The following is a 12,691-nucleotide window of genomic DNA, read 5'->3' as shown; positions in this document are numbered from 1 at the left end:
AACTCAGACCCCCGGGGCAGCACAGTTGCAGTGGAAGTCCTGCTGAGAGGCAGAGACCTAGGAATCCTCAGGGAGTTCAGGCTAATGGCATCGGAGCAAATACAGGATCCCTGGATCCCTAGGGAAGGGGGGCATTGCTGGGAAGCTGTAAGGAGACAGACTGGGGATGAAAAAGAGAAAGAAAAGTACTGAGACAACCCAACAGAAAGGGGTTGAGTCAGGAGAACAAGCCTCCTCAAAGAGAAGCTTCTGAAAAGAGGAAAAGTAAGAAAAAAATCTAAGGTGGCAGGGTAGGACTATAACTGAAACAGGGCTGTCAGGTAGAGAGTAAATGGGCTGAATGGGGAGAGCCCTGGGATTCTGGATGATGGAAGCTGCCTCCAGGAAGTAGGGTGGAACCACAGGAGAAGGAGGCCAGTAGAGAAAAGTCCAGGGCTCAAGAGCAGAAGCCATGAGCCGCAGTACAGTCAGGTACAGGAGTGCAGAATAAAGTTCTTGAGAGGGGACAAATGAGAACGGAGTGCTGCAGTGAAGAGTGATGGGAAACCCTGGACTGGAGTCAGAGTAGACTGCTTCAGCGGTGAGAAACGAAGGTAGGAGGCGTTGACCCCAGAGATCTCAACCCTGGTGACTTAGCTCATCGACAGGAATTGGGCAGCCTTGACTTTGACATGGAATCCTTTACTGAGCACCCAGAAAAAAAGGAGGACACTCCGGCATCTCAGTCATGGAATGAGGAAAGGGGTGTAAATAGAATTAGCATTCCAGGGCGAGATGACCGCCCGGAAAAGCTGCTTAGGCATCTGCTGGACAAACAGGAGAAAAGATGTGGTGATGTTGAGGAAATAAATGAAGAAATGATGTTGAAGTGGCACCATGGCATTAAATAGTGAAAGAGAAATGAAATAATGAATTGGATAATTGGAAATAAAGGCTGTATCACTGAAAGGAGATCCTGTTAGTGCAGCAGGCCCTGGAAAACCGTGGACCCTTGTGAGAATGTGACAGTTTCCCAGGGCAACCACTAGCCGACAGTCACTGCAGGAGCATGGTCATGAGACACACAAAATAGAATGTATTCACTGTTTATAATATTTACAAAATGTACTATTTACAATAGTTGTGAGCTTTAAGAACCCGTCACTGGAAGTCAGTGCCCTTTCTTGCTAGATCCCTTTTAATCCAGACACAGACATAAATATTTTAAATGCTGTTTTTAATAAATTACATAGCTCCCAATAGCGAGTTTGCCCTGTAAAGTGATGCTAAAAAGACGGTAACATTTGATCCCTAACACAAATGCATCCAAATACACCCACAAGAATGTCTGGTGGATTTAGGTACATAAGCATGAAAGAAAAAGTAAATATGAAAGTATAGCTCCTTTCCCCAAATGTATTCTTACGTCCCTTCAAGTGCACAAGGTTTTGGTCTTCAAAAAGAAAACAAGATGAAAGAGGATTGCTGACTTCTGTCCCTGTTCTTCCTTTCATACTCAGTTTCCCTCCCTAAGCTACTGTTTCTGTTCCTTATTGTCAGTCTTTATACGACATGGTCGTATGTGAGGAGATGTCCATAATTTTGACACGCGACAATATGGTTCCTGGATCTTCACTTAGATGATAACACACCTATGTATCCCTGCAGCAGGATCCCGGACGTTCATAATTTTGGTGAAGGCTTTTGCTTATGTGCAGGTTGAGCTGTATAATCATGGGTTCAAGCCTGGGTCACATCACTAACTGGGAACACCATTCCTTTAGTGGTGGCAGATTGAGTACTGTGAGCATTAGATTAAGGGGAGTGTGGATTTAGTAAATCAGGGCTCTTTCAGCTCCCAGCATCATGGTGACTCTTTCAGCCTTCTGCCTACTTGTATCTAGTGCTCCTGGTGCCTGACCAGTTGGTCCTTATCCTCTGATTTGGAGTTGTGAATTATATTTCAGTGGTTCTCCATTAGATCATCTTAAAATCTCCACTTAACTGGCAGTGCTGACTCTTTCTTTTGCGGTGGCATGTTTAATCTGTGACTATCATGGTTTTCTGCTTATTTCTTTAAGGTAATATTGATAACCTTTGTTTCAGTTTTCTGTTTGGTTGCTTTGTACAGCAAGAGAGCTTTCTTCAGAATCTCTGAAGCAGAATGTTATTAGCACATACAGCATGTAAATGACCATATGAACAGTATAAAAACAGAGGAGACCATCTGGAACATCTTGCATAGTTGCTGATGGCTAATTGATCTCAGATTTGTTTTACAACTGTTCTTTGAAGGAATCCTACAATACCTGGTATAACACTGTTGGGGCCTTTGTCAATAACAAACCTCAAAGCATGAATCTGTTACACAAATATATAGGAATTTATCAAACCGACCAGTGGAGTTTTGTTAGTATTATTTTATATTATCATAAAGTGTTATGACAGGTACTGTAAAGGTAGAGTACTTAGTACCAGTACATTCTTATTTGTAAATGTAAGTGTCCTTACAGATTACATTAATTTATAGGAAAAAAGTGTTACCTTAACTTTATGTATTGCTAATTGACATGCAAATAATTTATATAAGTAGAATTTGATGCTTGTAATTTGTTTCACAGCATACTGTTTGTCTACTACGTCCACACCCTACCAGCAGAACAACAGCTCAGCCTCAACATTTCCTGCTATTTTCTGCAAATTCCATTAAATAACTAAGTGGAAACAACATGGCGTGAAGCTGGAAAGCTTGGCCCCGATGTATATTCTCAGTTGTTTTTTTACATTTACTGTCAAAACCTTATCAACAACAAAAGTCCAATTAATGCTTGTAGACACATAAGAAAGACTCATGTATAATTTTAGGAAAACAGTGTCCTTCAGATTTATTTATATACCAGATGAAGTAAAAAGAACAATAATAATACTAAATTGAAAACATTTTATTGCAAGTAACTGAGGTTTGGGAAGTTATATAATTAAAAAAATGATCTAGGAGATAAAAATGATCACACAATTATTAACAATAGTACAGATACTTGTAAATCAAATTACATCTACTATAGCAGACTAATGGGAAATAGGGATAGCTTATGTATGTGTTTTCTGTAAGAGACATGTGAAAACATTATTTAAGTTTTCATCTTGAGTTTTATTTAAAATAAAATGCATCCAAGTACATTAAAGCATCCTGCTCACATGGTCAAATCCAGTCCAGATGTGATTTTGAAGACCTGCTTCTAACCTGAATCTGATATTAACGAATCTGAACCTTTTGTTCTTGTGCCAACCCTCTTAACTAACCCCGCCCCTCCCCCTCTCAAATGTAGCTTTGAGATTATCAGGTTCAAACTGTTTGAGATAACATTTATCATTCCACAACAGACATCCCTCACATCACACTATGACAGATGAAACATTCTGCAACTTAAACAATGACAACTGTGATCACTCTTTAAGTGATGTAAATTGCTGACAATTAAAGCCTGTATACAATATACTGTAGTATAAGGGGAGAAACAGCAGCCACTGTCTTAATTAAAATACTCTGAAGCTCTGCTAATTTACACTTCTATAACATAAAGCACTGACTATAATTTTTTTCTGAGGTCTTAGGTATTAGCTCAAGATTAACATGCACTCAACACTTAAAGAAGGCTCAGCAATCAAAACAATATATTTTTCTTTTTACTTTCTACTTTTCAGAGCATTGAACTGTCTCTAAAAATTACCTCTGACTGCTCCACTAGAACTGAAGCACTTATTAGTCTTAAGATAGTGTAGAAAGTAAAAAGAATAAGGGTGAATTTATTAAAATATGTCTTTTCCCATTTGTCTGATATTCAATTGCTTTTTTCTTTAGTACTCTGCTCATTCTAAGAGGACAGAAACTTTGCACATTTGTATTCATAAAGCCCTGAGCACAAAGGATATATAATGAAAATTCCAGGACTCCAGTATCCTCTTATGTAATAGAGTAATACATATCATGTACATACTGTATCAGTATATATCCCTTTATTTACTAACCACCTCAATAAATCCAGGTTCATGTGGGAGTCGGGGCCTATCTCAGCAAACGATGGGCGCAAGAAGAGGTACACCTTGGACAGAACTCCAGTCCATCACAAGGCAGACAGATAACAATACAGACGAACAAGCACTTACACCAGGCCACTTACACCAATTTCCCATAGGCCAATTAAACTTTCAGTATGTCTTTTGACTGGAGGAAACCCATGCAAACAAAGGGAGAACATAGAAAATCCACATAGAACCCCCGCTGGCCAAGATGAAACCCAGGGCTCCAGTGCTGTGAGGCAGCAATGCTGACTACTGCCTTACTACACTGTCCCCAGAACAGTACGGTGTTATCCAAAATATACCGTATACTTATGTACAACAAATATGCAACTTTTACTTTTTAATGAAGAATCGGTGCAGATTGAGGGCATCAGATGTGTATTTTAAATATGAATTGCAGAGGTTTGTTGATCATTTTAGTAATGCTGCTCCTTAGGATAACTCCTGAGCTCAAGTCATGTGATTTCTTATACACAAATGGTGCTCAGATATTTGAGATGAGCTGATGTTGGCCAAAAAGAGCTGTTGATAATCTTTATAAATATCCGTTCCAAAAACATGATTTGCATTTTTCCACTGCATACTGCACGTTTTTGTTTACTATTGTGCTATACAGTATTGTAAGGTACTGTATAATGTGATTTAACACATACTGTATCATACTGTATCGAATCTATAGTAATTTCAGTTTTCTGTAATAAACAACTTAAATAAACATCATTATTTAAGTCAACTTTAAAAAAAATGTGGGGAGCTATACAGTACATTTTATTTAAAATGATGAATGTTCATAAAATAACTTATAAGAAATACTGTACTGTTCAGGTTGTTTTCATCCCTGCAGTGTAGGATACTGAAAGAAAGCTATAATTTAACATTGCAAAGAATCAAAAATGAGAAATTACATAGTTTATGTATGCACAATGTGTAGGAGCTCTTAAGTAGGGTAAACTTAAATCAAGCCTGGCAACACCATCACAGTTTTTTTTTGTTGTAATATTATATCTAAAAACACACCATAAATAAAGGTCTCTAAAATCATGACCCGTAGCTATAAGAAACACCAACATTTTATTTTTAAAATAGGTTTTATTTGAATGATCTGAATACCACTGGAAATATCAGTTGCATTCACATTCAGTGCAGCAGACTTCCACTGCTGTTAATAAACACCAGGTCACATAACATCACTAAGTAAAATGGACATTTTTTTAAGACCACATCTTCAATGCAGCAAGTGATTCATAATCCCTGAGGCACTCCCTGTCACAGCACTGCATAGTTTCAGGAAGTTAGCCAACACAAGCATCAAAATAACTAGAAAATGCAAATTAAATTTGCAGTGTTACATCTGCTGCTATTTTCCAGTGACTATGGGACTGTAACATTTCAAGCTTACTGAAATTATTTTTTTTCCTTTTGAATATTCAGTCTATTCCAGTGTTTATACTCATTAAATGCAGAAAGTTGATGCAAGACAGTTCAAGATTTGCCTCACACGTTCATGTAAAATACAGACATCAAGTTTTTTTTTCTGCTGCATTTTCTTGCAAACTTGGCACACTTCAAAGCAGTTGGATTGACAGCACTGGAGACTGAAAGATCCTATTCATCTGGGAAGTGGTATTACAGAAGCATCCCTCTTGAGCGATACTTCAGAAACTAGTTCTCTTTTTAAAAATATCTGGCCTCTGTATGACACTGCCAACTGAAAACATCAGTGAATACCCTCCTTCTTCAAAATCTTTCGTGAGAAAGGCAGCAGAGAGCGAGTTAGCTTCATGCTACATGATCATATGAGACAAAAACACTGAGTTAAAGGGGAAATGAAAAGTCATCAATGTTACTTTGTGAGACTGTCGTCAATGATGCAAAGTAAAGCTATTTCAATATATTTTCTCCTCTTAGACAGAAAATAATGTATATACCACACCTCAGGGTAGATTCTGCAAATAGGTAGAACTCTGTCAAGGAATGACAAATAAGAAGGAGCATATGCAGTACTAATGAGCTTTCTGCTTCATTTTCTTCCTGCCTGCCTCACACCATTCCTGCGTAGCTCCACTCTTGCCCTGTTGCGTTTTTAGGGACAATAGTGCCCATTTTTCTTGGTGTTTTCCACAAAGGCTTGTTGCTTCCAGTGTGAAGTATTTCAGTTTTGCTGTGTGCAGGAGCAGGCCTGACCTGTTACAAAAGACTTGTTGCACTAGGGACCAATCCTGAATCCTTATGACCACAATCTGTCATACACATCATTCACTTATCCTGTCTTGTGTCAGAATCAAAGACTGTATAATGCTGTCAAAATACCACTTGAGAATTGCATTGCAATGGAACATTTGGAAGATATCCAACACAATATTCACTCTAATATATTTTGAGCATAGAAAGACAGGTGACATGTAATCTCTCAGAACTTTGCAACAGTTTTAAATCTCACTGACATTGTTGATTTGGCTTTCATGAAACTAGTTGTAAACACTTAATTTTAATTCACTTTCTCACCTGACACCCGCTGCCAGATTAAATTTTTTCAACAAATAAGAGCTGCAGACTGATAAAACCCTGTAAAAGAGGCAGAAGTCCGAATGCAACTCAAACTGTTTGAGGCAATATTTTTGGATTAAAAGAGCCAATAAATGATCAGAGGCAGGTTGACGAGGCCTGAGAAATCATGCACAGAACATTACATACGAGAATATTACATTATTTTAGCAGATCCATTAAGGCTGATAAACTCCAAGATCACATGGATGCCAATAAAGGTCATTTTGGAACTGTTCAAGTCAAGTGTCATGGTACTTCTCACATTTACAGTATGTTTACATGCAGACATTTCAAATCTAGAATCTGCTTTCATTTATTTTGTCTCCTGGGTTGCAGTTCCATGCATTTTGAATTAAAAGTTATCTCTTCTTTTGCCCTTCTCTACATTCCTCTAAAATACAGGATATCATTGAACTCCCAAACGTAGACTGCCGTTTTAGTCCAGCATGTGCTTTTCAGAGTCACTGATGCATGTTGTCCTCAACAGAGGTGTTCTGATAAAGGGTGAATATGAACTGATGTTTTCGGGTTTCATAATTAAAAAAATACATTTCTTTCCAAAGAGAAGATGACTTTACCAGGACTTGCACTCACTATCCTTACCACATATCATAAAAATTATAATATGGTTAAAACGCAGGCAAAATTTGTTTGAAAAATGTCTACATGACTTGATCACAAATGTTCTTTGTACTATATACACTATATAACACTTCATTTTTTTTTTAGGAAGAATACTCCGATGATATTAAAACTCAGACAAGTTTTGATCTGATATGAAAAGATAGCTATTCTTTAAAAATATAACTAATATTTTCTATTCCATTTGGGAAAGGCACTGAAAAAGTGCTAGCACTATCTTGCTTTATTGTAACAGTAGTTGCTGGCCTCCACTACTTACAGTATGTGTACACTACAATATACAATATACACAAACACTTATGAAAATAAACAAGATATATTTCAGTATATTTAATCTATTATTTTATTTTTTATTGTTATGGAATCAGATCTTACCAATTGATTTTTTTAAAGAAAATAGGATGTGTTTATTAATGAGCACTGAATAGTGTCATCATCACAGAGGACAGAAGCGAAGACTTTACAGCAATAGTAAGATGGGCTTCACTGGGCATTTGGAAAACTGCATCTGTTACACTCATTAACAAAGAAAGGCATTACAATGAACCAGGTAAGTGCAGAGCATCAGTCTTAGTTCTATGACAGGTGAAGTTAAATATTAAGATAAACATTAATTAGTTAACTTAGAATATTGTATGGTAATGCTTTTAACATTTAAAGCATTTAACACTGATTTAGCAGAGGAAAGCTCCTGCTTAATTGACTATTCTATTTCTAACAACAAGGGATAGTGGTAGTGGACACTATAGAGCATTTAATAAGATAACTTTAATTTTACCAAATAATTTTGATAAGGTTCCATATTAAAGATTATAATAATTCTCTAACTAGGGAATCCAGAGTTTACATGTCATTTGAGGACTTGTTAATATTCAGAAAATGTTAAGTAAAGATAAAGACTAACTGGGGGTTTTGTAATTAGCAGAATGTCATGGTGATCTCTTTAATGCTGATAATTCACATATACAGAACCGTATGTGATTCTTGTAAATTTAATGTTTTTTTTTGGTACATATAAATTATATTAATAACAATTACTCAAATGGGGTTTGTCTGTGTGCAATAAAAGTGGTTTACATAAAGCTGATCATTAAGAAGCAGAAGGTGTGTTGTACCAACCAGTCTCTGCCTAGATTAGGCTGTCTCTCCAGAATGAACAGCCAGTCAATGAAGAAACTGGTTAGGGATGCCACTGTGAATATCACAGGTGGTGTTCTCTAAATGCAGGAACTACTTCTGCTTTGTAGCTGACTAAGCTACCTAGCATACTCCAAGAACCACCAGTGCACAAACATGGCAAAACGCACAGCCTACAAAATACCCCATTTTATTACAGTCTAACTGTCACGGACGTCCAAAGGGACTAACCGTGGGGAGCAGGAGAGCAGAAAAAGACCCATATGCGTAGCGGCGAGATGGGAAAAAGGCCCGGGCTCATTAGTGCAGAGTTCAGGAATGCCGTATAGAAACCTATGCCCTCAGGGAGCGGACGTGGGGCGCCCTGGTGCTAGGCGGGTCTCAGGACATCCGAACCTCAATGCTGAGCGAGGACAGAGAGCAAGACCCGGAAATATATAGCCCAAGGGAAAGAGAGGGACAGGAAGGACAGCAGACCGGAAACTAGGGACAGGACAGAGAAGGAGCGCCCTCTGGCTGCAGAGGGAGTGACACTAACAAACTACCCATCACACAAAGGTATTCGCATAACACAACTATTTATCTGACTGCCCACATGACACACTGTCACGGATGTCGGAGAGGACAAACCATGGAGAGGCAGGACAGTGGAAAAAGACCCATATGCGTAGCAACGAACGGGGAAAAAGACCCAGCTCAGCAGTTCAGGAGTCGAATAGAAACCAATGCCCTCACGCAGTGGACGTGGGGCGACCTGGATGGTAGGCGGGTTTCAGGACATCCGAACATCAATGCGAATAAGTGACCCGGAAATATATAGCCCCAGGGATGTTTGGGGTTCAATCTGGGGTCCGGATAGTCTCACAATCCCTGAACTGTGTGGTAATGAGTGTCCACACAAAGAGGACCTTGAGGAAGCTCAAAAAACTGTCACAGAAGCCGGAGGCTAGTCGTGGAGAGAGACCGGCGAGGGAGTAGGACCCTGTGAGTAGCGGTAGGAACAAAGCGAACGAGAGGGTTCATCTGGGCTCAAGGTATCGGGCGGGGTCGGGGGTGAGACATAAGCCCTCAGGTAGCAGACATGGGGTGACCTGGTGAGGGGAGCCTCTCGATAACCGATCCAAATGCCGAGCGAGGAGGAAGGAGAGACCCGGAAATATAAAGCCCCAGACGCAAGATACACCGGAAGTTCAAGGAAAGCACAGGGAAACTGGGAACAGGACAGAGCAGCAGGGCCCTCCTGCTGTGGAGGGCGTGACAAAAACAAGCCGAGAAACACATCAACTGTGAGGGAGATTCCGGCCATTTAATGCAAAATTAAAAGTCAGTTGTCCCTGATACCGATTATCACACCCACTTTTTCCACTCTGTGACATGAAACCGACAGAAAATCTGAAAGAGCTACAGAGTTCAACGGCTGAGGAGGGAGAAAATGTTCATGGATCAAAGTGCACATCCGGGATGAGTTGGCAAGCAAGAAGAGATTACCGAAAAAAAATACTCTCAAAACCCGCATAGAGTTTGCAACAAAGCATTTAAGACGTAATGGTATTGTTTTTAAACTCGTGAAAGTGATACACAAAGACGGGAATGACAAATCATGCACTAACAGTAAAGAAAATATATAAAGCACAACTCAGAAATGGATAGACATCTGGCAAATTAAATTTCATGCTGCCAAGTACCTAGTACTACATGTAGTTTTCAGAAATCTTCATTACACATATCAAATAGGTGGTAACGAATCTGATGAAGCAACCCATGGGATGGATTAGGCTTTCATGTTTTTTTTTTATTATATTTGTTGTGTTATCTATGTCCAACTGATGAGTACAAATAAGGACAAAATGTATTTGCTGCGAATAACTGTATATGCACAGAAAGACAGTATGAGAAATTGTAAGATTGGAAGTTTGTGTCTTATAGTGTTGTGATTAGACTACGAGCTAATTTAGTTACTTATCAATAATTATTTATTCCCTCCCCACTGTAGCTTACAAGTCTGTTCCTTCTGGGTTTTAGAATATTGAAATATAAAAGGCTGTACATTCCAAATGTATATATTTAACAAAGCACTGTTCAAAAACTTTCTTGTGTATACAGTAAAGCTTTATATAACTCTAAATCTAATATACAGAATATACGATGTACAGTATATAGCTGTATAAAGTATATAGCTGTATATAGCAGTATAAAATAGCTTTTTAACAGTGCTTTGTTATACATCAGTATAACAAAGGAATGTTTACCAATTATGGTATTTTACTATAATAGTCAAAAAATTGTATATACAAGTTATACAAGTATTATAAATTAGTACATGCATAATCTAATAAAGTAAAAACATCCATTTTAAAGATTAATTTGTAATACGTGTTTGAGTGTGTGTTAAAACACTTTGACAAAAAGAGCAAGCCAAACATTGTCCTTAGTGTAAGAATTTCAAATGCAGAATTAACATTCTTTGAGAGTATTTTACTGTCAGTTACTGCACTGCAGAATTGCTAGTTGATTAAGATTTGTAATTTCTGGAGGGTCTGAAAGGTCTTATTTATATTGCAGTGTTCTGCAATCTGACCTTTCTGATGGTCAACTCTTGTTTGAAGTTGGAATACTGAAATTTAAAGGTGTTTGAACATCTTTAAACACAGAGCATTGCTTACCTTTAATCTTTTCAGTTCAGATGAATGATCCCATCAAAACTGACCTTCTGTGTTTTATGAAGTTTACAGGAAGCCTGTACAGTACCTTACAGAGAGATTACAACAGATTAAGCATAGATCAAAAACACAGCAATGTAAAATGAAACTCTTCAAAGCTATAGTCAATTGTAATGGATTTATGTTAGATACTATATGTAGTAGTACACACACTTACGCTACATGTGACAAGATTTAAAGCTTAGTTCAAGGGACTGTATCCTTTTGATCAATCAGTAGGTTTTTACCTTTAGAAACCTAGAAGTCTTCTGTTTTTGAAAATGCCTTGATAGCTATCAGAGTTGTAGTATGCAGATGTAGAAATTTAGAAGTTTATTGTGAGGCTATAAAGTTGGTTGTGGGAAAAATCCTTTAAAATATAAAATAAACAAAATAATAAAATCCATAAACAAACATTTTTTTTTTATTATTTATCACAAACCATTGGACTACTTAGGCTTTTTTCCATTACTTTTGTTGTGCTCTCTATGTCCAACTGATGAGTATAAAATAAGAACAAAATGACACATCATAATGCGCATTGTATTGTCTTAAGTAACACCCAACCATACAACAAATACTAAATAAAATCTTAATTTCACATTTTTGACCCACACATTAGCTAAGGAGACCAAAGACAGAATAATATCTGCGATTTGACTTCATAAACATGTCCTCCGGGCAGAATAATGCATGGTCACTACAGTAAGTGGCTTAAAATGCCAGTGGTGAATTGCTCTGTGGGAGATAATATCTGGAAAAAATAACTAATGACAGAAACCACCAGAAGTCTTTAAGTATGTGGCATGATAAAATTTCTTAATAACAAGTGTGGTTTGAATGCTCATATACATCTCTCTTAAACTGACACAGTACACTTCATTAGTACATGCATTTGTATGCACCACAAAAATTCTCTGCTGTACAATGGCACAATGAATAATTTATTTGCTGAGATTGTTGGCTGAAGGAAAAGCAGATGTTAGTGCATGGAATCAGAAAACCTCCGAACACCCTACTATAGTTCTCATGATCAGCAAAGGTCAAATATCAAGAGACATGGCCAGCCTTTGTGTGACTAATCACGCTTATTACCTAAAAGAAAATATGATTTCCCCACAGACTATATTTTGAAGGGCCTGTCTAGATATGAATTTGATCATTTTGCTCTAGCTTTTCCATTTCACATAATTTATAGTGAAAAAGGATATGTTAATATCTGCAGTGGTACTAATTTCAATCAGCAAAGTTGACAGAGGGCTCAAATCACAAAACAGAGGCATAATGCAATTTGGATGGAATAATAAGGCTATAAAAATCAGGCCACGGTAATACTTATATTTAAATTTAATTGAAGACCGGTAAAAAGTCAAGAAAGGCACTCCTTTTTCTCTATGACATCACAGTAAAAAGTAAAAAAAAACATTTAAGGAAAAGAAAAATATTAACAACTTACATTATTATTATAATAAATGATTGATGCTGTATCTAATATGAAGGCATTTCATCCACATGCCCTTAAAATAAACACAGCTCGGCTACTGTACTGTAATTTGACTTGCTTAAGAAGACTGATCCATTTAAATGGAAGTTTCACGTCAAAG

Source organism: Lepisosteus platostomus, chromosome 3, assembly GCF_059453375.1.
Source record: "Lepisosteus platostomus isolate fLepPlt1 chromosome 3, fLepPlt1.hap1, whole genome shotgun sequence".
Taxonomy (NCBI): domain Eukaryota; kingdom Metazoa; phylum Chordata; class Actinopteri; order Semionotiformes; family Lepisosteidae; genus Lepisosteus; species Lepisosteus platostomus.
This window is presented reverse-complemented; position numbering follows the sequence as displayed.